Below are 25244 nucleotides of genomic sequence, written 5' to 3' on the forward strand. Positions count from 1 at the left end.
AGACAGTGCAGATACTTTGTCCAAGCCAGCTTTCCTCACAGCAATGACACACACACCTGCGGCTCTTCTCCATCATGCCAAGAGGCCAAATGTCCCACCTTGTCTGTGAGTGCAGCTGGCTGCATCGGGCTGGTCTGCTAGTCTCTGACAGCAGGATTTTGCCCTAAATATACTACTTCCTCCGTAGCAGTGCTCAAGCTGCTTGGAGCTCACCTGGCTAGAAGCTACATTTAGAACAGGGGGCCTGGAGTATGCTGCTGAGATGGTGGTAGAGAGACTTGCTCACACCAGGAGTCCCAGGGAATTAGCTGGCATGTCTGTCTCTGTGTGCTTTCTCCGCTGCTAACAGAAAATTCCACCACAGGAAAATTAAATCTCGGTCAACTTTGTCATTCATAGTTTCCACCTTTCAGCAAATGCCACCAGGAACCACCATAATCATGTGCCATGTAGACAACGGACGTGTCATGAAGGCCCTCAGGGCTTCATGTTACACAGAAGAGATTCAGAGCAAAGCAGGACCCTCACATTATGCTGGGATATTGAGATGGATGATGAAGAGCATGGTCTTTTTCCCTTGGATGTATCCGCCAGAGGTTTTCTGCAGAGCTTGTTATGTGCTGCAAACACAGAGCAGGTCACTAACGTAGGCAACGCTACAGCAGCGAAGTGATAGCACCCTGAAACAGGCCACGGAGAGAGCTCGCCTGCAGATCCAATCCAGCAGACTGTGCAGGGAGGGGGTCTAACTTCCCTCTAAATTGTTCAGTTCCCAGATTAAGTTTTGCATGGGATATTAGGAGCAAAGGTTTGGCTGAGCCTCATTCATGTGACTGCTTGTGTGAGCTTGAGATGCAAGTGTGCACAAATGCATGCGTCACCTTTGTTTGTGTCCGAGTGCCCGACTTACACACACAAAGCAAGTACAAATGGGCCAGAAAAAATGAGAATAGTTGTGGGGGGCTGGGGGGGGGGCTTTTCTTGCTTTCTTTTTTTTTTTAATTGATCTTTTACCTGTTGAAGATGTGGTCCAGTTGCTTTAACAATTTTGTTCTCCGAAGGAGCTATTTTACCATTCTTAGTTTATTTTCTTAACTTTGAAACCTGAACCTAAGCCTTTTTTTCCTAACCATGCCTAGAAAATAAAAGAACTCAGAGCCAGATGCTGAGCTGGTATATCCATAGGAACGCTTCGTTTTTTTTCCTCCATGGTGCTTTTCCAGGCAGCCTGTTCTGAGGCCAGGCACAGCAGAGCAAGTTCGACCAGGCTGCTTCCAGGGGTCATCCAAGCCGAAATTCGTGGTTACGCGAGCCCAGCCTAGTGGCTCCCAGCTGGTGAGACAGTGGTTCCCAAGGGAATAAACTCTGCTAAAGCTGCTCGCTGGAGCTGGGAGCACTGGGGAGGTGCACTGGGAGAGCCAGCCTGCTCCAGCCATGCCTCCTGGCCCCTGCAGCCAGAGGAGCTGAGGCGTGGAGCTTTGCCAGGGTGCTCCGGTGAGGCTCAGCAACCGTGGGCTGGGAGAAAGATGACCTTGGGGGTTGTAGCTGCCACGTATATGTTGTGAAACGCCTCCATAAATGAAACATGGGGGCTACTGCGTACCATGCGAAGTGCCTGGTGAGGGGTGCTGCAGATGGTATGAGAAACGGTCCCCAGAGCAGAGCAGAACTCTTTGCCTTGCTGTGTTGTTTTCAGCATTCCCACAACACTTTGCCTTTTGAGCTCAGCCTTACAAGCTTCAAGGCAAATCAACAAGTTCAAGCACGAACCTAATTCAAGCTCTGAATAAAACCCATAGCTGACAACTTTAATTATTAGGCTGATGCGTCATATTTACATTAATTTGAGCACTACTTAGATTCAATTACAATAATTCTTCCATATATTCATTCCAAGAGATTTCAATGACTTAGCAGATAGCATATATAATCAAAGCTTAGCTAAAGAAACAGGTTTGCTTTCTACAGACAAATTGTTCCTGTACCTGGGTGCTGACTATAGCATCCTGTGCATGCGTCTGCATGGATGTGCCTAAAATGGTATCAGCATTTTGAACACAGGTGAGCCAAAGGACAGGGACTGGAAAGCCCATGAGCCCTGGACATGTTCCCAGGATCAAATTGCAGCCCCTGTGAGGGGGGGTGGGTGTGCACCTTGGCATGTGCTTTTGTAGTCTGGAAGTACTGCTGGATTCCTCTTTTGCTACCCATTGATCAGCCTGCAGCAATGCCCAGCACAGACTTTTTTCACCATCAGCTGGCCGGAAGATTTATTCCAGGTGGGACTTGGTTCATTCTCCCTGCCTCTTTCCCTGTGCTGTTTCCAGGGACACAGCTTACATCTATTGGATGCAGAAAATGACAACACACTCAAGCAGCGTGCCGCACCAGCAGCTCCTTGCACCATATCACAATCCCTTCTAGTCGTTTGGTAACTCCTAGGTATAGCCTATGCCGTTTGTGACTGATAAGGTGTTAAATCATCTGCATCCCCCAAGTGGGGAACCTGTCTCCCCCTTTCCACCACCAACACCCCAGGACAATAGTGCCATACTCATGAGCTCCAGAGTGAAGAGTGAAAGCCACTGCCCAGGCGTTTTGCACCCGTGTGTTTGGGTTTCTCTCACTCACCTGGTGCAATATTGACAGTTGAGATGAACGGCAAAGAACCGCTCCTTTCCCAGGCGTTAGAAGATGAGGGCATACCACAAACAAGTTTCAGAGTCTGAGTTCTGTTTGAAGACCTGTGTCCTCACAAAACTTCTTCTCGGGATGTTGTGGGGGAGTAACAGTGAGAAAAAAGGACCTCTCTTTGAACATAAATTTCACTGTCACGGTAGAGGATGAGCAAATAAATAGGGGCTACTTTAAAATCCAGCAAAAATTCTGTGATTCTGTGGCTACTCTACAGTTTGCAGTGGTGGGGATTAGTTTCCTAAGCAGTTTGCCTGCCTCGAGGAAGGTCCTGCTTTCAAGGGAAGCAAAATCTAGCTCTGAAGGTTACTGTATTTCATCATTTACTTCCTTGCTGCTTATTCCTTCCAACATTTTTTTTTTCCTTTGACTGAGCTGACCAAGCCGATGCCACCTGTGCATGGGGACGCCGCCGTGCCTGCGGAGCCCACGGCGGGGGACAGCGTGGCTGGCCGGGAGCGGGTCCCCACGCTGCGCCCCACCACCCGCTGCAGTGGGGTGTTTGCTCCACTCGAGGGAGCTCATGCTTTTGAGTAGCTGAACTTCAACCCTGGCAGCATCTTCAGGCAAAATCCTGCGGGTGACAAACCCTCTGTGTCAGAGGAGGCTACACCCAGGGAGGGCTTTTTTCCTTCTGAAAGGCTGAGGAGATGCTTGCGCCAGAACCTACTCCGCTCCTGGGTAAGGTAAAGCGTTTTCAAGCCTGTTGTGCTTCAGCTCAGGGTGTCCAGGGCTCCTGCCACACGTCCTGGCTGTTGGGGCACCCATGGTACCCAGCACACTCCCACCTGTCTTTGTCACCACAGCCACTGTGGCCCAAGCGCTGCGGGATGAGGGCGTGCAGCACGGGGCCAGGCGGGAAGGGGTAGTTTCCCACTGCAGAGCAGACTAATAAGGATGACCAACCATTGAACAATTTAAGAAAGTAACCTTTGGGAATAAGACCTGCTTTGGCGATTGTTTTATAAGCAATGATTTGCCTTATTGTGTCTTGCACGGTAACTTGGCGCAGCAGAAGTCTGCGTTTTCCCAAGAAATCACTCTTCAAAGGAAGCTGACTGTACATAAACGGAATGACTGAGGAGATAATTTCATTCCCTTAAAAAAAAAAAAAAAATCCCTTATCTCAAACATCCATGCCTCATGATATCAAGACAAAAATAGTGTCTAACCAGATGCTTAGAAAGCATCTGCACCTGTGACAGGACAGCAGAAAAGGAGATGCTCCTCACATCCCCGGTCAGCCAGAACTCCCAGAAGTGCAGATGCTTTTGGAGAAGGCCAGAGGGCAAAATCCATCCCTGGCTTCATTAGAGACAGTTAAACCTGATTCATCCTGTCTCCAGCCACTCCCTGACTTGTCTCCCGAAAGCCAGCGCACACTGAGGCGTTCCCCAGCCAGGGTCAGGTGTCAGAGGCAGCTTCTCCAGCGAGCCGGTGTGAGTCAGAGTGTTTGGGAACCGCTCCAAGCTATTGGAAAAAAACAACTCCCAAATTAGCTGGGGTGGCTCCCAAGCGAATCCACCTCCGCGGGGAAGGAGGTGATCTAATGAAAGCGTGCGGTCAGAAATCAAAAGAGCCTGGAAAGCATTCCAGGCTGCATAATAAGATTTCACATTTCATATCTTCAAAGCATTAAGTGAACATTATCTAATTAATCCTCACAACACTCCTCAGAGATATTATCCCTATTTTACAGACAGAGAAACCAAGGCACAAAGTTAAGTCACTTGCCCGGGGCCAGAGAAGGGAGTGTCGGAGCTGGGATTAGAGTCCAGGAGTTCCTGGCGCCCAACTTTTTCCTCAGACTACTGGGTCATGTGTCTTCCCTGCAGGGAAGATAATAATGAGCCCATAATTACCCATACAAATTCCCAGTGACCAGGCTAACCCGTCTGTATAAAGCTATTTGTAATTCCAATAAACACACCCACGATTTAGCTGCCTCCATGAACCAGTCCTCTCTCAGCCATATGGAGCCAGACCTTCAAATAAGGGCTGTTCTTTGCCAGAGCGAATCCCAGTTCTGATCCACACCAAGGGTCGGTGGAGAACATCTTCCCACTTCTAAATCCCTGATGACCATTCGTGTATGGCATGAGCACTGTGGGAGCTGCGGTGGCAAGGCAAGGTTTGCAGAGAGAGGGAACAAAGCTGGAAAAAAAGGACAAGCCCTTCGGGCACACGTGCCCTTTTCCAAGCGTGACACAGAAGTAGAGACTTTGTGCTCAGTACAGGCTGAGAGCAACTCCTCACCATCAAAGAAGAGGTTGCGTGGTCAAATGCATCGCCCAACTTGATCTGTCTGTCTCATAAATTAAATGACCCCTTCCACATGTTCACGTGGTCCCCTGAAATGACCTTGAGCAGACTCACTGCAGTTTCACTGGAAAACCCAGGGCACCCAAAGTGTACCAACGCCTGCAGCTCATTCCCCATCCCACCCAGGGGAAGAGGGGAGCAAGCTGTTGCCTCCCACTGCTTGAGCTCCTGCATCCATTTGGGGGAGACGGCTCTGCTCCGAGCCACCCGTTGTGGCTGGTTTTTAGCCTGTTTTTCCAGCACGATGAGGCCTCTGTGATTATGCCGTGAGCATATGAGTGTGTGCACGTGTGGCTGTAAGCGTGCCTTTACCTCGGTGGCCCTGTCTTCCCTCTTCTACCAATATCTTTGAAGCCAGCTGAGCTGTCCTTCCCGAGCTGAGGCTCAGGCATTGGGTGCCTAGAGCCCTCCTTCGTGCAACATCTGCTGCCATCTCGGCAGTGACCCCTTTCCACAAAGCCTCTATCGTCCCTGCTCAAACCCAACTTATTGTTACTCCAGAGAAGAGATCACCACGAAAAGCTGGTGTGGGATGTGATGCACTGCTGTGATAAGCAGCAGGCACTATTTTAGCTGAGACTTGCATGTCTGCTCCAGCTCTTCTCCCACACTGCGGTGTCTACTCTTGCTTGCAATGTACTTTGCCAGGGCCACCTATGGTTCCTGTCACAGGCCAGCAAAGCACCATACTACACACTGTGAAACACAGGAACAGCCCCTCCTCCTGCCCTGTCAGCCTCTGCGCTTGGGTCAGACCTCTCACAGTGATGCCAGAGATGCTGCAAGAACTAATGGCTAATAAAGTTTTTAGTGCTCAAGAGACCTATGGTGCTGCCTGGGTGTGGGGCAGCCCTTGGGACAGGCAGGGACACAGCAAGAAGTTCTGTCACCTCCACCAGGGCCAGGACTCACTCTTCCAGATCACTATCGTGGCAGTGATAAGGACTTGATAGGGATAAGTTGCTATCTACAACTACCCGAAAGGAGGTTGTAGAGGCATGGGGGTCAGTCTCCCAAGTAACAGGCGATAGGACAAGAGGAAACAGCCGTTAAGTTGAGCCAGGGGAGGTTTAGACTGGACATTAGGAAAAATTTTTACACTTGAGTTATCAAGCATTGGAACAGGTTGCCTAGGGAAGTAGTGGAATCATCACCCCTGGAAGTATTTAAAAGATGGGGAGACATAGCGCTTAGAGATATGGTTTAGTGGTGGTTTTTGTCAGTATGAGGTTGATGATTGGACTAGGTGATCTGAAAGGCCCCTTCCAACCTAGGCAATCCTATGATTCTATGACTTATCTGGGTGCCTTTTCTCTAGGGACACAGTCACCGTTTCCCGGTCAGGCTACGCCACGGTAAGTGCCTACGGCTCCCAGAGGTTTGCTTCTGCTGGGGCACCAGCGCCGGAGGTGCTCCCACGCAGCTGAAGTGCTGCTTAGTATTTCCTCTGATTCACAGTGATGTGGAGGAGCCCATCTGCTACTTTTCAGCACCCCAGGCAATATTTCAAAACCAGGCCAGGCCAGCAGCAATGCTGAGCTCCAGATAACATTGTGCTGGCTGAAAGCTGTCCCGTGCTGGCCACACTGCATCCTTAGACCACTGGCCTATTGCCTTCTGGGGCCCTGGGCAGCCTTGGGGAGACACAGGAGGCCATGGCAGGTGTCCTCAGAGAGGGAAAAGAGAAGGGTGAGGAAGGGACGGCAGCAGCAAGGTTTCCTCCAAGAAGGGTTGGACACCCAAGATTTGCACGTTCTCTGTACGGTGCAAAGGGATGGCACCTTGTTGTTGAGAAGAAGAGAATAAAAGGGCATTTCAACGACTTTAAAGAAAAAGGCCGTGTCTGTCAAACCCCAGGGTGCCACATCACAACCCCAGTGGGCTGCTGGGCAGACCAGCAGCGGGGCTGTAATGGAGCATCTGGGAACACGCACAGCTCTTCCTAAGCCAAGAGTTGCACAGTAAAGCTGACTGCTTAGCAACAGAAGAGGGACCGCCCGGCATTTAGAGCCATATTTCTCAAACTTGATCAAAACCTGCTCTGGTCCCAGGCTTTTAGTGCACCCAGTTGAGGAGTCCAGTTGTAATGGCCGTGCTTTCAAACTCCAGAGCTGTGGTTTCTGCTGAGGGCTGAGTGCTTTGGACGGACAGCTGCTTCGGTGCCGTGCCGAAATGAGAGATGTTGCTCTTTGGAAAAGCTGGCTTTTCCTTTATTTTTCATTATTCCTTTGATTTTTATAACTGCTTTTATTTGTATATCCGGAATTACCATTAAAATAAATTAAAGCCACATTTTGTTTACTAAAATACTTTGACAGGATTTTTTAAAAATAATTATAGTGAAGGTACACACACACATTTTATCTAGCGCTTACATTTATGAGCAGGTTTACTCTTGTGAAGAATCAAATTGCCTTTTCCTCACTTTTTTCTTCCAGGGACCAAGAAATCCTGGGCAAGAACTTGTGTAATCAGGTTATCAAGTCATACAGATGTTTTAACTGCAGTAATTACGAGAAGTTCAGAAGAGCTTCTTGTTGGCTCATCTGCTACTGAGCTGTACCAATAAAAAACATACAAAATATGTATAGTATGTGTATATCTCTCCCCACACATGCAAACCTTTGTATAAAAGAGATTGACAATAAATGCTGACAAACAGGAATTATATTATTCCAGAAATACTGCTAACCATACAATAAAACAATTTTTTTTCTGTAAATGGTATGTATTAATGACATGAAGTGATAGTAAGAAATGGCATGTTAGAGGCTCATTGAACACTGACAGCTGTAAGCATTTCAGGATGCTGTATTAAAAACATCTGCGTAAAGGAAAAAATAGCATTGAAAAAAGAAAGGAATGAAAAGCTGAGAATAGCCTCACGTCCAATTTGTTGTCTGGTAGCTGCTGAAACTGGGAGTGACCAAGACCTTCTGATTTCAATAAGCTAAATATAGCAAAGGCCAGATCCTTGGGATCTGGGCACACTGTGTCTCAAGTTACACATTTTGCCTTATATTCCCTGGCTTGTGGGGTACGCATTTTGTGAAATGCCTTCGTACGGTTATCACATGGGAGGCGGTTCCAACAAGAAATGTAACCTCTGCACCACCGATATCTTACCAGCTGTGATCTTGCAGATTTTTCACTCAACATGCTCAAGACAGGTTTTAGACATGAAGAGATGCTGGGCTGCAAAGGAGGACTGAAAAGTTTGCTTAGGATATTGTGCAGTAACAGGGAAATACATGTGGAGTCGATCACCCAAAATCCAGATGCAGCTACTGTTTGGCATCTGCTTCTACTGTTTCTAATTTTGTTTTTCCTGAAGCTGAGTTGCCGTACCTTTGGTGTCCCCAGCTTCCAGGTGCTGGCACGCGGACAAGGAATCCAGGAGGATGTGACCTTGTGGTACGTCTACGCCAAACAACACAAAAGGGTTTTAAAAACCCCAGTAAACCCTAGTCCCCCCAGCCTCCCAAACTGGAGACATGAGCTGGTCTGATCTCCAAATAGGGGTGCTTTGGAGGCAACCCAGCCGTTCTCAGAAGGCTCCTGAGCCTCTTGGCCATTGCAGAGCAGAGAGCTGAGGCTCACTCGCAGAGGGTGGGTAGGAGGAACACTCCCAGAGAACCCAAACACAGGACTTGGTGAAGGATTGCAGTTTCAGTTGCTAAAGGAATGACTCACAGCCATGGATGAAAGCTGTTCCTCCTTTTCTGTTGGAGCAAAATATACCATTGCAAATTGAAAGTGGAATTGTAATACTTTGTGAAATGCCGTTCTGTTTCCTAAACAGCACTGTCAGTGTTTGCAAATGGGAAGTGTCAACAAAAAGACACGTATTTTCAAATTCAATATTTTTCACTGCCATTTTATAAAAAATCTTTCTGATTTTCCAACTAACTCTGGAAGCATAAGTATCTGATGCCTGGAAATTGGACAGACAATAAGCATCAAAGCAGAGGTTCTCCAAGCATTTCAAGTTACTTACTTCTCACAAGACAGAAAAGCTGAAAAGAAAAAAAGTCTCTAATGGAAACCCATTGAAATGTAGGGAAGCTCAGCAAGCAAGTTATGCCATTGAAACGGGAGACTCAGTCACTCTTGAAAATGGGATGAGCTGAAAGTTTAAAAGCCCAGCAACAAGGTCAAGTTCCTGAGACTTGAGTTGCTGAGCATCAGCTGAGCTGTACATACTCTCAAAGCTGTACGTACTCTCAAAATGCTAACTAATGCAACTACACATAGCCTAAGTGAAAGAAGGTTCGAGAAAATCACATTACTTTGCACTGGCCCAACTTGCATATACCCATGGACAACCTGTGCCTCCGCTGACGTGGTAACTTGGTCAGCTGTATAACACAACTGAGCCGGAGTCACAGCTGCTGTTTATGTGTCTGGTCCAAAACTTGTAAGGAGCTCGTTAGGGCTCTCCTTTCACTTCAGAGGATTTTGGCCCAATCAAAAAACGAAGTGAAAGGAGAGCCGCAACAGCTACTGAACTGTTACACCTACACGGTACTTCTGACACGGAGACACACATTCCCTTTGCATTTAGTGTGATACAGGAAGAAAACCCCAACACATGAACACAACATTTTTGATATTTCTCCTTTTCAGATGTTCTCAAGCTGTTGGGAAACAAAACAAAATCTCACAAAACTTTTCACCAAACAGTTTTGCTCTTCAGCAGCAGTTTTGCTTCCAGCAGCCCATTTACACAAAGCCATCCTTCGTCAGATATGAAGTATCCATTCCTCTTGCCAACCCGCAGGGAATTTCATGGGCAATTACTTCCTGCCTCCATCTTGAACCAAGGACTCATAGAAAGATTTATTCCTAAGCAAACATCTGAAAGCTTCACCAGTTGTGTCTGAATATTTATGTTCATGCCCACATAGTAAAAGATTGCATCTCGTATAAAAGAAAGAGGTACAGACAAATAAAGGAAGTCTCGGGGACAAAGGAAAGTGATGAAAATCGTCAACCAGCTTGAAGGTTAGACAAATGGCTCCTGAGTTGTGAGCTACGTTCCTGCTCAGATCATAACACTGTAACTTCATTGTTAACATTGCTAAATGCAATTTTGCACAGTCTTAGGAGAGATATTCTGTACAGTGCATCTTTCATAATTAAGAAGAAAACTATTGTCTCTTTTCCAAGTCAAATAAACCTTGTTTATCTGGACGGGGAGTAAGTGCGGTGAGCTGGTCCGAGAGACAATTTTGAAACTTTAGATCCAGAGGAGTCTGAAAGTCTGAGCTGGGGACAAAGGACTCATCTGCCGCATCGTATAAAAGGCCCTGGCACAGAAAGCTGTCAGGATCCTGGCTGTGAACACTTGGGGCATGTTGAAAGCCTGAGGACAATAGACCTGACCCAGCACCGTGGAGCCAGAGGGCACTTTGGCAAACCCGCAGCGTGCGCAGTGTCGAATCCCAGCGGACACAAGCGGAAGGGATCAAAGGCAGCATGAGCTTTCCCCACCTGCTGCCCTGCCTGCACATCGCTGTCTGCGCTGGCCCACAAGGGGCTCTTTGATCATGGCTGTCGTGGTGTTGCCTGACGGCACCAAGAAAGCGCGGACATACTGCTGGGAGGGATGGGGTTTGTGGATGGCGGAGTTTGTGTTTTGAGTCTTCTCTGGTGCCCAATGAGAGAGGGTCTGAGTAAACGCTGGCAATCCCATGGGAGGGCAGGCTCAGAAATGAGCAGGGCAAGAGTTAGCTGCTGTTCTTCATTGAGTCAGTTCGAAGATCTCCCCTGTGCCCTTTCTATACTGCCACAGAGTGCCACTCGCTATGCTGACCACAAGCTAGGAGAAAAAACCTCCAAGCCAACATTTTTGTTCCTAAGAAATCTTGCAATTACAAAGATTCATCTTAAATGTGGTGCTTCTGGTGATGTCCTTGATGTTGCTTCTTTCATCTGCTGGACTCCAGCAATAAAGTCAGTAATTGTGGCCACTCACACAGTAAGTGTGGCAGGTTCACAATGCCAACTGAGATGTATCGTTTGCAGTGAGCAGCAAGGTTTGTGGCTGGATTTAGGCTAAGTCCCTGGCAAATTCCACTGCTGACTCCATTGGCAGGTCTTCAGAGACAGCCTCTGGGGCTGTTTTGGATTCAGGCAATTGCTGGTTTGGCCTCTCTCTCATGTCTTCTTGGACATGGCTCCCCTTTGTCTTTCTCTCCGTGACATGTATTCCCTCTGAAACAATTAGGACCTTCACAAGCTCTTTGTTTCTAACTCTGGGCAGTTTAGCACAAAGTATATTTATGCTAATTGCATACTGAAAGTGCACTCGGCTCAGCTTGGCTTTCCCTCATCAGGAGTTTTAAGAATATATTTGTCATTTCTGGGAGCAACATCGGAGGTGGCAGAGCTGCAAACCTAAAAGATCTGCCCTCCCTCACTTGACCCTCTGTCCTGGAATTTGGTGGCATTGGATATTGATGTCTTGAGAGATTTTCAGCTCTTGTTCCACTTTAAAATGTCAGCTCTACTTTAAGACTTCACGGTTCCCCTCCAAGCAAGCATATCTGCTCTGAGCCTGGGTGATGGCAATCTCTCCTTCAACAGACCAGATCTCCCCTTCAATGGAGCAGAGCTGGGAAGGAACAAAAACACTTGTGTTCCACCTTTGAAGAGGGTGTCCCAAGGCTGAGGCTGTGGCTACAGTGCATAAAATGAGCCCTAGAATTGAAAACTATTTCAAGTATCTACATAGCATGGAGCACATTCAGGTTTTGCACAGAAGTGGCCTCCAGTGGATAGAACAGTATCCCGGGCTGTCAGAAACTCTGCTTTGAGTCCCTGCTGCCCCGCAGGCTCCCAGGTAAGTCATTAGGGGGCTGTTAGTGCTGTAGCTCTATTGTTAACCCTCCTCATCTGTGTGCTCTTACCCTGGAGCAGAAGGGCCCACATGGGGAGTTATGGTCCTGTAGCTATGCCCTACAGCTGCCCATGAAGATAAGCCTCTAGCCCCTGCTGTGCCTCAGTCTCCCACTGGGAAACTGCAAGTAATACCTTTGTCCCTTCCAGGATGGTCATGGGAGCAAATCCTCTGAAGATCTTGGGTACCATGGTGGGACGGGCCCAGTGTGTGCAGGTTCCTCTGGCCAAAAGAGAGGTCACTTTGCATTTTTACTACATTTGAACAACAGAGATGGATAAAAATATATTTTTAGGAACCTTCCAGATTGCTGCAAAGAATTTGCTCTTAAGTAATACTTAAATATCTATGAACAATGTTTGCCTTCATGCTTTCCTTCCCCCCTCCCCCTTTTTTTCTTTCCTGCATTATTTGGTCCTTTCCCAGCAGTAAGCAGTCTCCAGCATTTCTACCTTCCATTGCTCCTTTCACAGGATCTCCTCAACAGCAGAAACTAATGCTGTGATGCCAGCAATTACTGTGTAATCGGAACTAAAATGTAAGAAAGTTATGTGAGACAACTGCATACATCCCCGTGACCTCTCCTGCACAGTCCCTCTAGATACAGTCAGAAAGCTGATAAATAATCCAATAAAATTATAATAGCTTGCACAACCAGGTGTACTACATCTTCCTTCAGAATGTCTTTGAAACACCTACAAGCTGGAAAGGAAACAACAGTGACTTTCCGATTTGTGTAGAAAGTGAAGTCTTGGGTTTTTATTTCCTTCACCCACCAGGAAGCAGGGGGATGACTGACAACTGTTTCTTTCACGTATTAAGGAGAGAGGGAGACAGGAGAATTTGTTTGATTTTTTTGGTGTATCTGTGGCTCGTTCTATTTGCAGGTATGAGTGTTTTAAAACAACATCCTCCTTGTCAGATGATGAAAGGACACGGGAACAATGTCAGAGGTGCCTGGGGAAAGATGCATCCAACTCGGTATGTCTGTAGGGTGCTTGCAGACCTTGTTCACACACACAGAGGTCAGTTGGATACAACCCAGCTGCAAACTAGAGACCGGTGGCCACACTAGAACCTGCTGAGGTGCAAGGCAACATTGGCTCATCACATTAAGATACTGATGTGTCTCCACCAGTTCCTAGTTCCTGGTTATCTTCAAAACTGTGCGTAGGCCCATGGTGGCATAGCAGGTAGAGCTGATTCCCCTTTTTTTCTGACTAGCTTCAGAAAACCCAACCATCTGAGCTCTCTCTTGGGTGGGAAAATCTTGCACGTGGCATTAATGTGCTTGCTAGGCATGTGGGTGACCATAACTTAAAAGCCAAACAACCTTCCCAGCATGATCCACTCAGAGCCCAGTCACCAGTCCTTCAGCAAGGCATGCTTGTGGATCCAGATGGAAAATTTCTATCCAGGCAAGCGTCCATCTCTCCCAGTGCTTGGGAGCACGTAAGTCGATTTTATGAATAAAACTGTCTCTGAACCCTGCTGTTACATTTCACAGCTCGTTTTAAGTTTGCTGCATGGTAATGGCAGCAGAAGGCTGAGCATGGTCTGCAAAAACCAGCCCAGAAACAGGGTAAATGCCTGAGTTTCTGGCCTCTGTGACGTGCCAGCTGCTGCTGTAGAGATGGGGAGAGCTGGTGTACCTGAGCCTTTGAGCTGTGGGACAGGAGATGGAAAAGCTTTGTAGCCAGCTCCCATCTTCAGCTCATTTCGAGGTGGAAGCGAAACCATCTGTACCTGCAAACTGCTGCCTGAGGGACCTAGCGGCCTGGGGTGGGATGGGCTGAAGGGGACACGCTGGCTGTAAGCCTAATTTAAACCAGTATCCGCAGGCCCTGACCCCGCTGGCTGACATGCTTCCTGCACGGCCGTCGGTGCCAGAAGAGAGTAGAAAATGGCTGGCACCAGGATGGCCCTTTACACCCTGGGATTTCCCGTCAGTGGGCAAGTCTGCGGTGAACATGGCTTCCTGTTTGCTTTACCCCCCAAAAAGACACAGTCAGCATCTGGCCCAAATATTCTGAGGGTATTACTTCAATTTACCTTTCAGTTTAGACTATTTCAATTTCCCAAACTACATTCAGCCCCATGAAAAAAAACAAACAAACAAAAAACTGCACCTTATAGACCGAAAGGACTCATTTGTTCAAAAAAATAAATGGCAGTGGGTTTGTGCTGCTGGATTTATGGCTGAGAAGGTAACGCACAAGCGGTGCCCTGCGCTTTGATAGCTTAGCACTTGTGTGATGTGTGAATGAAGTCCAGCAGACCCAGGACCGCGTTAATCTCAGGGTTTTGATCTCCGTCCGTAATGAGATGCCGGCAGCCTGTACTTCAAAGCCTGCACTGATACAGATAATCTCGTGAAAGGCTGTCTGCATTTCCAGCAAGCTTGTATTGGGGATTACAGCGACAACAGGAGGAGATGATGGAAGAGGAGGCACTTGTTTGATGCTCACTCCTTCAGCTTCTTTCTAATATTCCTTTTGGTTTTAATTTCCAAAGGGCGGTGTGGTCCCCACCCCGACCCAGCTCAGCAGGACTCACTCTGTTGGATGGACGCTGTGTGCTATGGGGCAGACGGGGGGGCCAGGATGCTCTTCTGCCTGGGACGTCTGTGAAAACACAGCCATTCGGTGCTAAAGCGGTGGATGCTGTAGCATCTTGGCTGAAATACTACATTAGAAACTGCACAGGCAGTTAAATGTTACACTTCCAGACTTCTGAGGTTATTTCTTTCTTGAAACAGTTGTAAGAGAGTAGGGGAGAGGGTAAAGATGACAGGAGACCACAGGCTAGGAGAAGCATGTTATAAAGGAAAATGAGCACTAGTTTCGCATACACAATTATGCTTTATGTTGAAAGTATATAATTTTCAAGGCGTGTCTGACCAGGAAACAGAACTGAAATATTTTTATGTTGACGAACCCTACTGATCTAAGACAAAAACGGTGGCAAGGACATACTACAAATGTGTATCTTGATTGCTCTTCCAGCAAGAGCATTTACAGAAAATAAGACCAAAAACTAGATTATAAATTTAATTGGAATAAATAGAGGTTAATACTTGGGACCCCAGTACTAGCTACATTGTTCTCAGAAACCTTGTGGAAGACTATTCAAACATATATTTAAGCACAGTTAAACCTATATTTTCCAGGCCTAAAAAGGAATAATGTGGCATTGGGTCTGTATTACTGTCTGTCTTACACGGCCAGCATCACTGACTGCAGTGTGCTGAGGGAAATCAGAGAGGTAGCAAGAGCAAGAATTGATTGTACTGGACGAATGCATTCACTCCCATGTGCACTGTCTGTTCAACACATAGGGACACAAAGCACAGGTTAGTTTTTGGGATGTTACCACTGACAGCACCCTGGCATTAGCACGTTGGTGACTCCACGGAGGAAATCCAGCCCCGTCCTCAGGACACAGTGACGTACAGGGTTGGTTCGAGATCTTGTAGTGGTAATATGCCTCTGTGCTTTCACCATCACGCACTTAGTTCCAGCATCCCTGCTTGAGCAACAGAGCCCCAGAGCTCTTCCACAGACGTGATAAAATGCAAAGAGGTAAACTGTATAAATGAGGAAACTAAAAATGGAAGCTAAGGCAGCTAAATCTTCCCGGCGACATGGTGAGCGCTGAATGGCAGACACAACACCGGGAGTGGGGTAACTTGCACAGCACCCAGCAGAAGAGGCTTGAGAAAGGGTAAGAGTCTGCTTGGCTACATCACCAGGTGAAAGAGATTGTTTGATTTCCAAAAGCACCATTCAAGAAGCTTTATCAAAATGGCGATGGTTCACTCCAGTGGGTTAAAGGTAAAAATATAATTAGGCCATAAAATAGTTTAAGGAGCAACTGCATAAAAGGAATCAAAGGTGCTTCTAAACACTGCTTCAACACAGCAGGACCAAAAAGTTTGGCAGAAGTCTGTGGGGTCAGCTGAGGCCCGGGATCTAGAAGGAATGGTCAGTGAGGACAAGGCCACTGCAGAGAAGCAAGGTGAATTCTTGGTAGCAGAAACTGGGAGATTCCCACACAGGAACAATCTTGTTAGAGAACTCAGCCAGGTTGTCTCCAACATCTGGGAGGATTGCATGGAAGAAGCCATGGCACAAATAGGTGAGATGGGACCCATCAGACTGCCAGGAGCAGATGGCAAGATATTCAAGACAACCGAAGGACAGCCAGATTCAATTACTGAGATAGTGCCTACCTTGCTGAACACTTCCTTGGTATGTCAGGGAGCAAATGTGCCACCAACGTTAAGAAAGGCATTAGGAGGATCTCGGGACCCAGAGGCATGTAAGCCTGAGGTCTGTACCAGCCAAAAAATAGTTATAATAAAAGATCAAACTAGTGGACACCTTAATAAAAATATGATCTGGATAGACATGATCTATTTGGTAACAGCCAACACAGCTTCTGGAAATTCTGCCTTTCCAATCTCTTGAAGTTCTTCAAAGAAGTAACAAACTTGTTGATAAAGGTTATCTAATAAAATCTCTCCCCACAGATTTTTAGGGAAACTAAGGAGCTGGGGGGAGGGGGAAATCCTGGCATAGAGAAATGGCTGAACGGTAGGAAACAGAGCACAGAAGAAATGCTCATTTCACTCAGGAGAACGAAGTTAACCAGTGGAAATTTCAGGGATCTGCACTGAGATTCATTCTGTTCAAATACCCGTAAATAACATGGAAAAGGTCATGAGCAGTGAAAGACAAAGGTCACATATGATACAAAGTTGTTTAAAATAATAAGGGCAGGTTGTGACAAATTGCAGAAGCATCTTCTGAGACTGTATGAAATGTCAGGTGAAGTTTTGTGTAGCTAAAGATGAAGCAATAAACCACCATGAAAACTGGTCCTAGTTTCACACACCAGATTTTGGTCCTTGAGTTGACCATTCCCTGTTGAGGAGCAAGGCTTTGGGACTAGGACAGATGACTCCATAAAGACACAGCTGCAGTTCTGCAGGGCTGTGGAACTCCTCGCAGAAGAATACGAAGGGCAAAAATAGTTTTTGTCAGTTCAAGGGGAGACTGGACAAGTACGTGGAAGGAAATCCATTGCAAGTCACTTGACAAATTGCAATGGGTTCAGGAAAGCCTAGTGCCTCTGCCTCGCTCCTCTCCTGCCCCACAGACCAGGAAGCCTTTGAACCCCTTACCTCTGTGCTCCTTGTGGCTTATAGGGAGGGTGAAACCACAGACGGGATTAACACCTGAGAGCCTATGGGAGCTCTGAGAAGGCCAAGAGGAGACTGGGACAAGGTGGAAATGAGGTGATGGTGACTGGGTGGAGGAATGAGTCCACAGAGCTGATACAGAGCAGCTAGGTTACTGCCTCTGTCTTACGTTACATACTTGTGGCAAAGCTGATGTTTAAGACATGGCATGTCTGGAGCTGTACCTCACACACTGACTGGGGATTTTAAAACAATGGTATGAGATAATTGCTGCTCGTGAAGCCATATGTGAGGGCAGTGGAAGACAGACTAGATGTATCTAGTAATTAAGAGAGACAGAAAGGCATACGTGTTCCCAGTGAAACTGCAGGTCTGCACCGAGAACCAGCAAAATGGGTTTGACTGGTTTAGCTGGGGAGCAGGCAGAGGCTGAGCAGTTGGGAAGAAAGTTGACCGGAGTGAGTGAGGAGAGTGCATTTCTCATCTGAGCGGGGTTACGAGGGACAAGAGCTAGCTCCGCACTGCAGGGAACAGGACACTCGCAGATGGCCTGTCCCACAAGGTGGGTCAAACACAGTGATAGGGGCAAGGAGGTCTATGAGGGAAGAGATTTTGAAGTAGTTCATTTTAAATTTACTTCAAAAATACATTTTGATGGGAGTAGCCAGATGAGATAAAGGGAGGGAAGGGAGGGGAGAGGAAAGATAGAAAGAGAATGATAGAATGTTTAAGACTGAAAGGCTCAGAAAAAGTACAAGAACAGAAAGAAAGTCCATAGCGAAGAAAGAGCCAGTCAAAAAATATAAAAAAGAAAAAAAAGTAAGAGGGACTAGGAAACTAAAATATGAGCTACAGTCCACGGAGTAAAGCATGGGCATGGAGGCAAAAATGAGAGATACACAGGTGAGGACTGAGTCTGATTTCAGCGAGGTGTTGTGGACACATCTGCTATGTCCCATACCCAGCTATATATTAGCTCACTCCTCCGTCTGACCATCAGACTGATCTTGTGCGAAAGCTTCTGGCAAATAGCAGAACTGTGGCTTTCATTTTTTTAACAAGCTTTGTAGCATTAGTCCCCCATGGAGAAGGTGCTGCATTCGTCCCTGCGCCAGCCAATTCCCCACAGTCCCACGGGCACAAACAGAACCCGACAAGTTCCAGGACATCTCAGTTGCCAAGAAGGGTTGCAGACCCCAGTTCAGAAACCCCGGAGGGCTCAGCTGCTGTGTTCACCCTCAGGCCTGACATGGCCCCAGTGCCCCAGGAGACTCTCAGACTCCCTAAAGGCACAATTGGTGGAAAAGCAAGGAATATGGAGAAATGTGTTTTTCCAAGTTGGGCTGTCTCAGAAGCAGCACACCGCAGCTGTACCATGAATTATAAATTGAAAAAAATACCAGAAGAACACTGAGGTTCATAGTCTGTGATTAGGCAGAGACCTTAATTTATGCTTGCCCGTATCCAGAGGATGCCTGCTATTCAGGGCTGAGCCCACCAGCTTTTGCACGGGAGCAAAAAAGAAGCAGATGCCATCAAAGCAATGTACTGACTTGCTTCATTAAAACCGGCAGCTGCCACAAAGGAAGTTTCCTGTGGGACCACTAGTCAAGCAGCATCCTCTTTCAGGCAGGCTTGATGGAAAGAGGAGATAAATCCCCGCTTTTAGTGCCTCTCACTGACTCAGCTTCCTTTGGATAAACCACACTGCGGTGAGTGCGTGAGACCATGCACGGAGAGAGGACGGGGCATAAGGAGGAGGATGGATACAGCGTGAGGAAGCTGGAGGGGAAACTCTCCCCGTGTTTCCCACTCCTCACGCCACCAGCACTTTGTCATGCTGAGTGTCCGCAGTCTGATTCCTGAGTGAGGATCGGGGGTATCCGCTCTCCCCCACAGATGCAGCGCTTCCCTTCTTCATCAGCGCAGGAGTGCAGGGTGGAAGGAAGGATGTATAAATAAATAAAATGAAAAAAGCTGCCTGGCTCCAGCAACAGCTGGAGATGTTCTGCACTCGCAGTAGCTAACCGTCCTCCTCCAAAACCCGAACTAAAACAGCAACAAGAGATGTTTAACTATTTTTAAACCAAACTACTTAGTATGTAAGTAAAGAAAACAGATCATCAAAACTACCGGCCTCCTCCTGGTCTGGAAATGATCAGGAATCCTATTTCATTAATGGCAGGAGCAATGACTTCTCCTCTGTGAGGCAGTTAGACATCTCTCTGTTTAGCAGGACAAGAAAGGCAGTGAGTTAAATGAATGTCTCTTGCTCCAGAAGGCATCAAAGAACGATTTTTTTATAGCACATGGTAAAGAGAGGATTTGTTTGTGTACTGTAATATGTTATTATATTCTATTAAATATGCTTTCCAAATATATATCCCCATCCTGTCCCTGTGCTTCTACAAGACGTCTATTTATACTAACTCATACACCTCCAGCATCATAAAATGCTGCTATTCTTACTTCAAAGACCTTCTTGCGCATGAGCTGGACATTTTCATTAGGCATTTTATATCACCTAGATGCTATTGCTTTAAAGTATCTTCAGAAGACTAAAGAAATCTCTCTCCAAGCTTTTATTTGGTTGAAGCAAGCACCTGCAAGATATACGCAGAATTATTTTCCTAGGAGACAGGCTTATCATGACTTCAGCCAGAGGGAATCTGTGTTTTATCTCACCTGATGCAATACCCCATGTTAGTCTTAATTCACACTTCACTTCTGGTAACCTCTAGGGCACCTTTAATGACTACTGGAAATCTTCTCTAGCAGTCTGTACATTTTCGGAAGAAATCCTTTGACTGAAATCAATGGTTTCTGACTCCTGGAAAGGTTTTACTTCTTGTTTCCAGCTACTACATACTTGGAAACATTCCCAAGTGCTTCTGACTATATAGTGGCTGTAGAAATGCAATTCCACTGCCGGGGGTGCAGCCACAAAACTAGCCCTAAATCTCAGCAGTTCTCATTCTCTGCTGCCTTATTTGCCTTGCCTGCCACCCTGCTCTACCAGTATCATAAGACGTGTACTTGCACGGTGAGTATAAAGTCGGACCTGATGGAAGACACCAGAGAATCAGTCTCGGTGGTTAGCAAATGGGGTTCCTGCCCAGATGATGGTCTTCTGAAATGTCCCCACACTGTTGATGTTTCACAGAGAGATGTTAACACCTTTCCAGGAGGCACCAGCCAAAAGCAGCTTCCAAAGTTTCCGTCAGGAGCAAGAGTCTCTCCTCCATTTGCAGTACTGCGAAAGCACATCTGAAGAGTCTTGAATTTGATCCACCTGTGGAAGAGGAGGAGGTACTTCTAAGTAATAAAAGCACCTTTGCAGCATTATAAGATAAACATTTCAAAGCCCTCGTGCCTCTGTGGCACTACCTCTAATTTGCAGGTGAAGGAATAGTGAAGCAAAAATCCATCATCTGTTCTGGATCAGAGCAGATCAATGCCAGAAATAAAGTCAGCTGTTCTGACTCCCTGAGCTAAGACCATGCCTTGTTAGTTTTGTAGACCAAAAGGCCATTGTTAAGTGAGAAAGAAGGAGAGCCAGAGCTGTGTTACTATCGATCAGATCTTGTGGTCTTCTCGGAGCAGAGCACAGGCCATTCCATGGCAGCAGGGTCGCAAAAGCAGCAGTGCCCGGAGCACTCTGGTACCTGCCAAGTGCAGCCAGCAGGCAGCTCTCCCACACATCAGCCCACAGTTTATATGTGTTTTACTGCTATGCAAAATGTTTTCTCGGTGTGCTTCTCACCTTTACAACTGATCCTTCTTGGAACCAGTTTTGAAATGGAATCCTAGAACTAAAAATTAAAATAGAAAAAAAAAAAAAAGAAAGAAAAAAAAGCCTTCTGGGAAGGGCGAATGGAGATCAAAAATGGTACATGGAGAATCCACATGGAGTTTTTCTCTCATGATTAATTTGTGAAGTTGTGCTGGTAAATCAGGGAAGATATTAGAAACTAATAGAGGAAATAATCTGGGGATTATGTGGGGAAAGTGGGAGAATTTTTCCTTTGGAGACTTCTACTTTTTAAAGAAATAGGGGATATCTGTCAGCTCAGACGATTTCTATGTCTCTGTTCTGCATCATTAAAAACCAGCCCTCTTCTGACCAGAAAAGAAAAGTCAGAGTTGTTTAATTTTCAAATTTGCTACATAAAATGGAAGAAAATAAAGAATGCTTTTCTTCTTTGGTGAGTACTGGTATAATTCTGAAAATAGGTCGTCTCCATCAGAAACTCAGTCCTTGCACCTCTTTGTCTGCTCTGAAATGCCTGCATTTTAAAAATAAACTACTGCAGCCCTCTGACGTGATGAAATCTCGTCACCACATCGCTGCTGTTGCTCTGCTGCATGCTTCCTTCACGTCCAGGAGCACAGCGGGGCTCTTCACACCTCTCTCCTGCCAGATGAGAAGAGGCTTGTTCTTGGCCGGCTTGCGGGTAGCGTAAACTCACATCTTCTAATCTGAGATCTCCTTGTAGTATGAGAAACAAGGGCATAGATCACACATTTGTGCAGCAAAAGGATAAAGCAATAAATTTATAACTCAGATACGCAATTGGTAAAAAAATGTGGCAGAAGTGACTGAATTAAGGCTGCCCTGAATGTCTCTATTTTCATCCCAAATTTCAATTTGTTATTTTCCAATTTTCTTTCTGAACTGACGTACGGATATTTAGCCAGAATAGTGTAGCAGGCAGAGACAATTTATCTTGTTTTCTAAAATTGCCACCTAAGGAGAAAGAGATACTTCTGGTATGAAAACAGAGACTGGCACTTGGTGACTCTGAAGTGGCCTATTGCACGCCAACATACACAGTTTGCACAGACAAGTGCCCATTGGCACTTGTACGATTTTGGCAGGTGTGACACAGATGCGTGTTTTCAAATACTCACTGAAGACCAAATTTATTACACATTTAGGTGAGTTTTCCCTCGGCTGTACAAACTAGGGAATTTACAGCACAGCTTTCAGTCTGACAAACAGTTTTGAACTTTACGTTGCAGCTTTAACATTATAGCCAATGCAAAAATAGTTTTGCGTTTTATTTATACTACGAAAGGCCCCCAGCAGTCATTAGTTACTTTATATTTCAAAAATCTCGAGTTCATCTGTGTGGTATTAGTGATCTAGAAAGGGCGACATTGAGAAGCGGGGGTAGAACAAGTTTGGTCCAAGCTTGTAAATATGTCTGATGGTATCCATCATATTTAAACGCTGTCTGAAATATAGGATCTGGTTCACCAGGCTCCTGCTACAGCAAGGGTAGGTCTCATTAAAGGGTGAATTATCCCATCCTAAAATTGACATCTATGTAGGGATTCCAGTTGAACAAGCTTAGTCAAAAAGCCTATTATGACAGTGACAAGTAGTGTATCCTACGACTTTTCCAGAAGATGTGATTTTAGGAATCCCATTTTTCAGAGGAAAGTTTGGCTTTCATTGAGCCCCTTCAATGCATGTTACAAACACGGTATTTGAATTATCCCTTTGGAGATAAGCTGAACTTGTCATAGCACATGAACACAAGATACTATACAACTACTTCCTCTCTCTTTTAATGTTTTAATTTATTTATGTATTTGTTTGTTTGATTTTTAATTGCAATTTAATTTTTTGTTGTTGTTTAATCAAAACCTTATGCTTTTTTTCTATGCAATGATGAAAGAATGTAAGAGCCATTGGATCAGACTTGTAGATCAAGGCTGTGCTATTCTAGCACAGACAGAAGCAGAAGAAATGTTTTCCATATAAGGCCCACGTTGTGAGTCTGGGAGCAAGAAAATAAACTGTACGGGAAGCAAGATTTCTGAACTTACAGCACCAAACAGAACAAAGCTACACTGACAGGAATTTTTTAGAGAAGCTAGCTAAGGATGCTGGGATTTCCATGTTGTTCTAGATTTTTCTCTGTTACTTTTGGAAGCATCTATTTATTACACAGCGTTCAATATTTAGCCCACTCTGTAGAGCTGGATCGCTGGTGGTTTCTTCTGGGACACCTCACTTCAAATTGTGCTTAAAGCGGAGGATACTGAGCAGCTGGTGGTCTGATTGCAGGCCGAAGTATTGCTGCAGATCTGCCTTTGCAACTCAGACGTATGCTATATACCTTCAAGGTGATATTGATACCAGTGCTACTAGAAACCGCAAGAAATGATTGTGGTTTGCAGTTTCATTCCAAGGTCTCAACTCAATCCAGATGTATGTTTCAGGTCTGCACATTTTTTCAGGAAACCTGGACAAAATTCTTCAAAAATCGAGTTACTTCATGGTTTGTGACCAAAAAAAAAAAAAAAACCAAAAAACCCAAACAACCTCCAAACAATGGAATTTACGAAAAGAGGAAAAACCTGGTGGCTCTAATCAAATTTCTGTATGCAATTTCTGTGTGGGATACACATCCTCACACAATATACACTTTAAAGACCTAGAAACAAGTAAGGTGATGTTTGCAGGGAGAAATAATAGATTTTGTTAGAGCTGCCGATCTTGTTAGAAAAAGCTTGGGGCATGCAAGCTTTTCACCAGGTCTGAAACCAAGACTGCAAACTTCAAAGTTTCAAAGCTGTTGGACATGTGAAATGGCTTGACTCTGCCTGAGCAACAAGCATGAAACCTACCCACACAAAAGGCCCTCTAAGGTCACACCATCAGCGTCCTGCATCCTACAGCCATTCCTCCCTGGAAGCACCACGCTTCACCCCATGCCTGACCTGGTGGAAACCACTCAGGGGAAAAGGAGCAACCACCGTGCACTGGGGTGAACTCACATGTGGACAATGGATAGACCTCTTACCAGGAGGAGAGCTTTTCTCATGCAACAACTGTTCTAGCCCTTCAATTCTTGCTCTCAAGAAAAAGCTAAATATGGTTTTAAACTAGAGCAGGGTAGGTTTAAATTAGACATTAGGAAGAAACTCTTTACAATGAGGGTGGTGAGACACTGGAACAGGTTGCCCAGAGAGGTGGTGGAGGCCCCATCCCTGGAGACATTCAAGGCCAGGCTTGATGGGACTCTGAGCAATCTGATCTAGTTAAAGACCAGATTTACTGATCTTTAACTTTAACTTTTAATTTACTGCAGGGGGGTTGGACTAGATGACCTTTAAAGGTCCCTTCCAACCCAACACATTATATGATGATTCTATGATGATTTTAAACTGGTGGAACTCTACTGGATGTTACAAATCATGGATTTAGCTGGTTATTTTGTTCAATATGACTCCCCCTTCTAACCTCACTCTGGCTCCTGCTCTCTCTTTTTCCCTTGAGATAACCATGCTATCACCTCTCCATCTGCAGTATCGCACAGGAACGAATGATGTTTGTACGCAGGTGGACCATCCAGTTACCATATCTAGTAAAACATGAACAGGTTGTTCCCAATTTGCATTCAGCATTGACATTTACTGCCTCTACTTCAAATCTGATGTTCAGGAGACATCAAGGCACAGGAATACCCTATCTGTCTTGGAAGTTTGTTCTACAATATGATCATCCTCACACATACAAATTTGTGTCTCTCTCCCCTCTTTCAATGCTTTTCTTTACTTTGGAAGAGCCCTTGAATATCCTATGAATGTAATTCAACAAAATGATCATGCCATGTCTGTCCTTCTTCTGAATAATGGGCCAGAATGAGCAGTTAAAGTACCTCACTATAAGGCATCGTATCAATCTCCCAGATCTAATTCTGTCTCTTTTCTGCACCCTGTGAAGTCACCAGACCTGGAAAAGCCTTTGCAGGAGTGGCACGATCAGTGCTATTCTTAGATTTGTAACCCCCTTTCTGATCTTTTTACTGCTCTTCCTTATACTCGTGTCGTGTTAGGTCATGTTGGGTCTCCTTGCTCTTCAGCCCTGCTGTACTGAGTTGTTTTCAACCACAGAAACCCCAAATAATTTTCATAGATATTGCTTTTAGGACATGACCTCTGCTTTTGTTGTATAGTTTTGCTCCTAACTTTAAAATTCAAATTTTATCGTATTAAAACAAACTAACAGCTCTGGATACATTTTTATAATTGAATCTAGCACCAGGTTTTCCATGATATGAAATTCAGATTAATAGCTGTCCAACCCATACAAATATCTTTTAAAATATC

Source organism: Chroicocephalus ridibundus, chromosome 2 (assembly GCF_963924245.1).
Source record: "Chroicocephalus ridibundus chromosome 2, bChrRid1.1, whole genome shotgun sequence".
Taxonomy (NCBI): domain Eukaryota; kingdom Metazoa; phylum Chordata; class Aves; order Charadriiformes; family Laridae; genus Chroicocephalus; species Chroicocephalus ridibundus.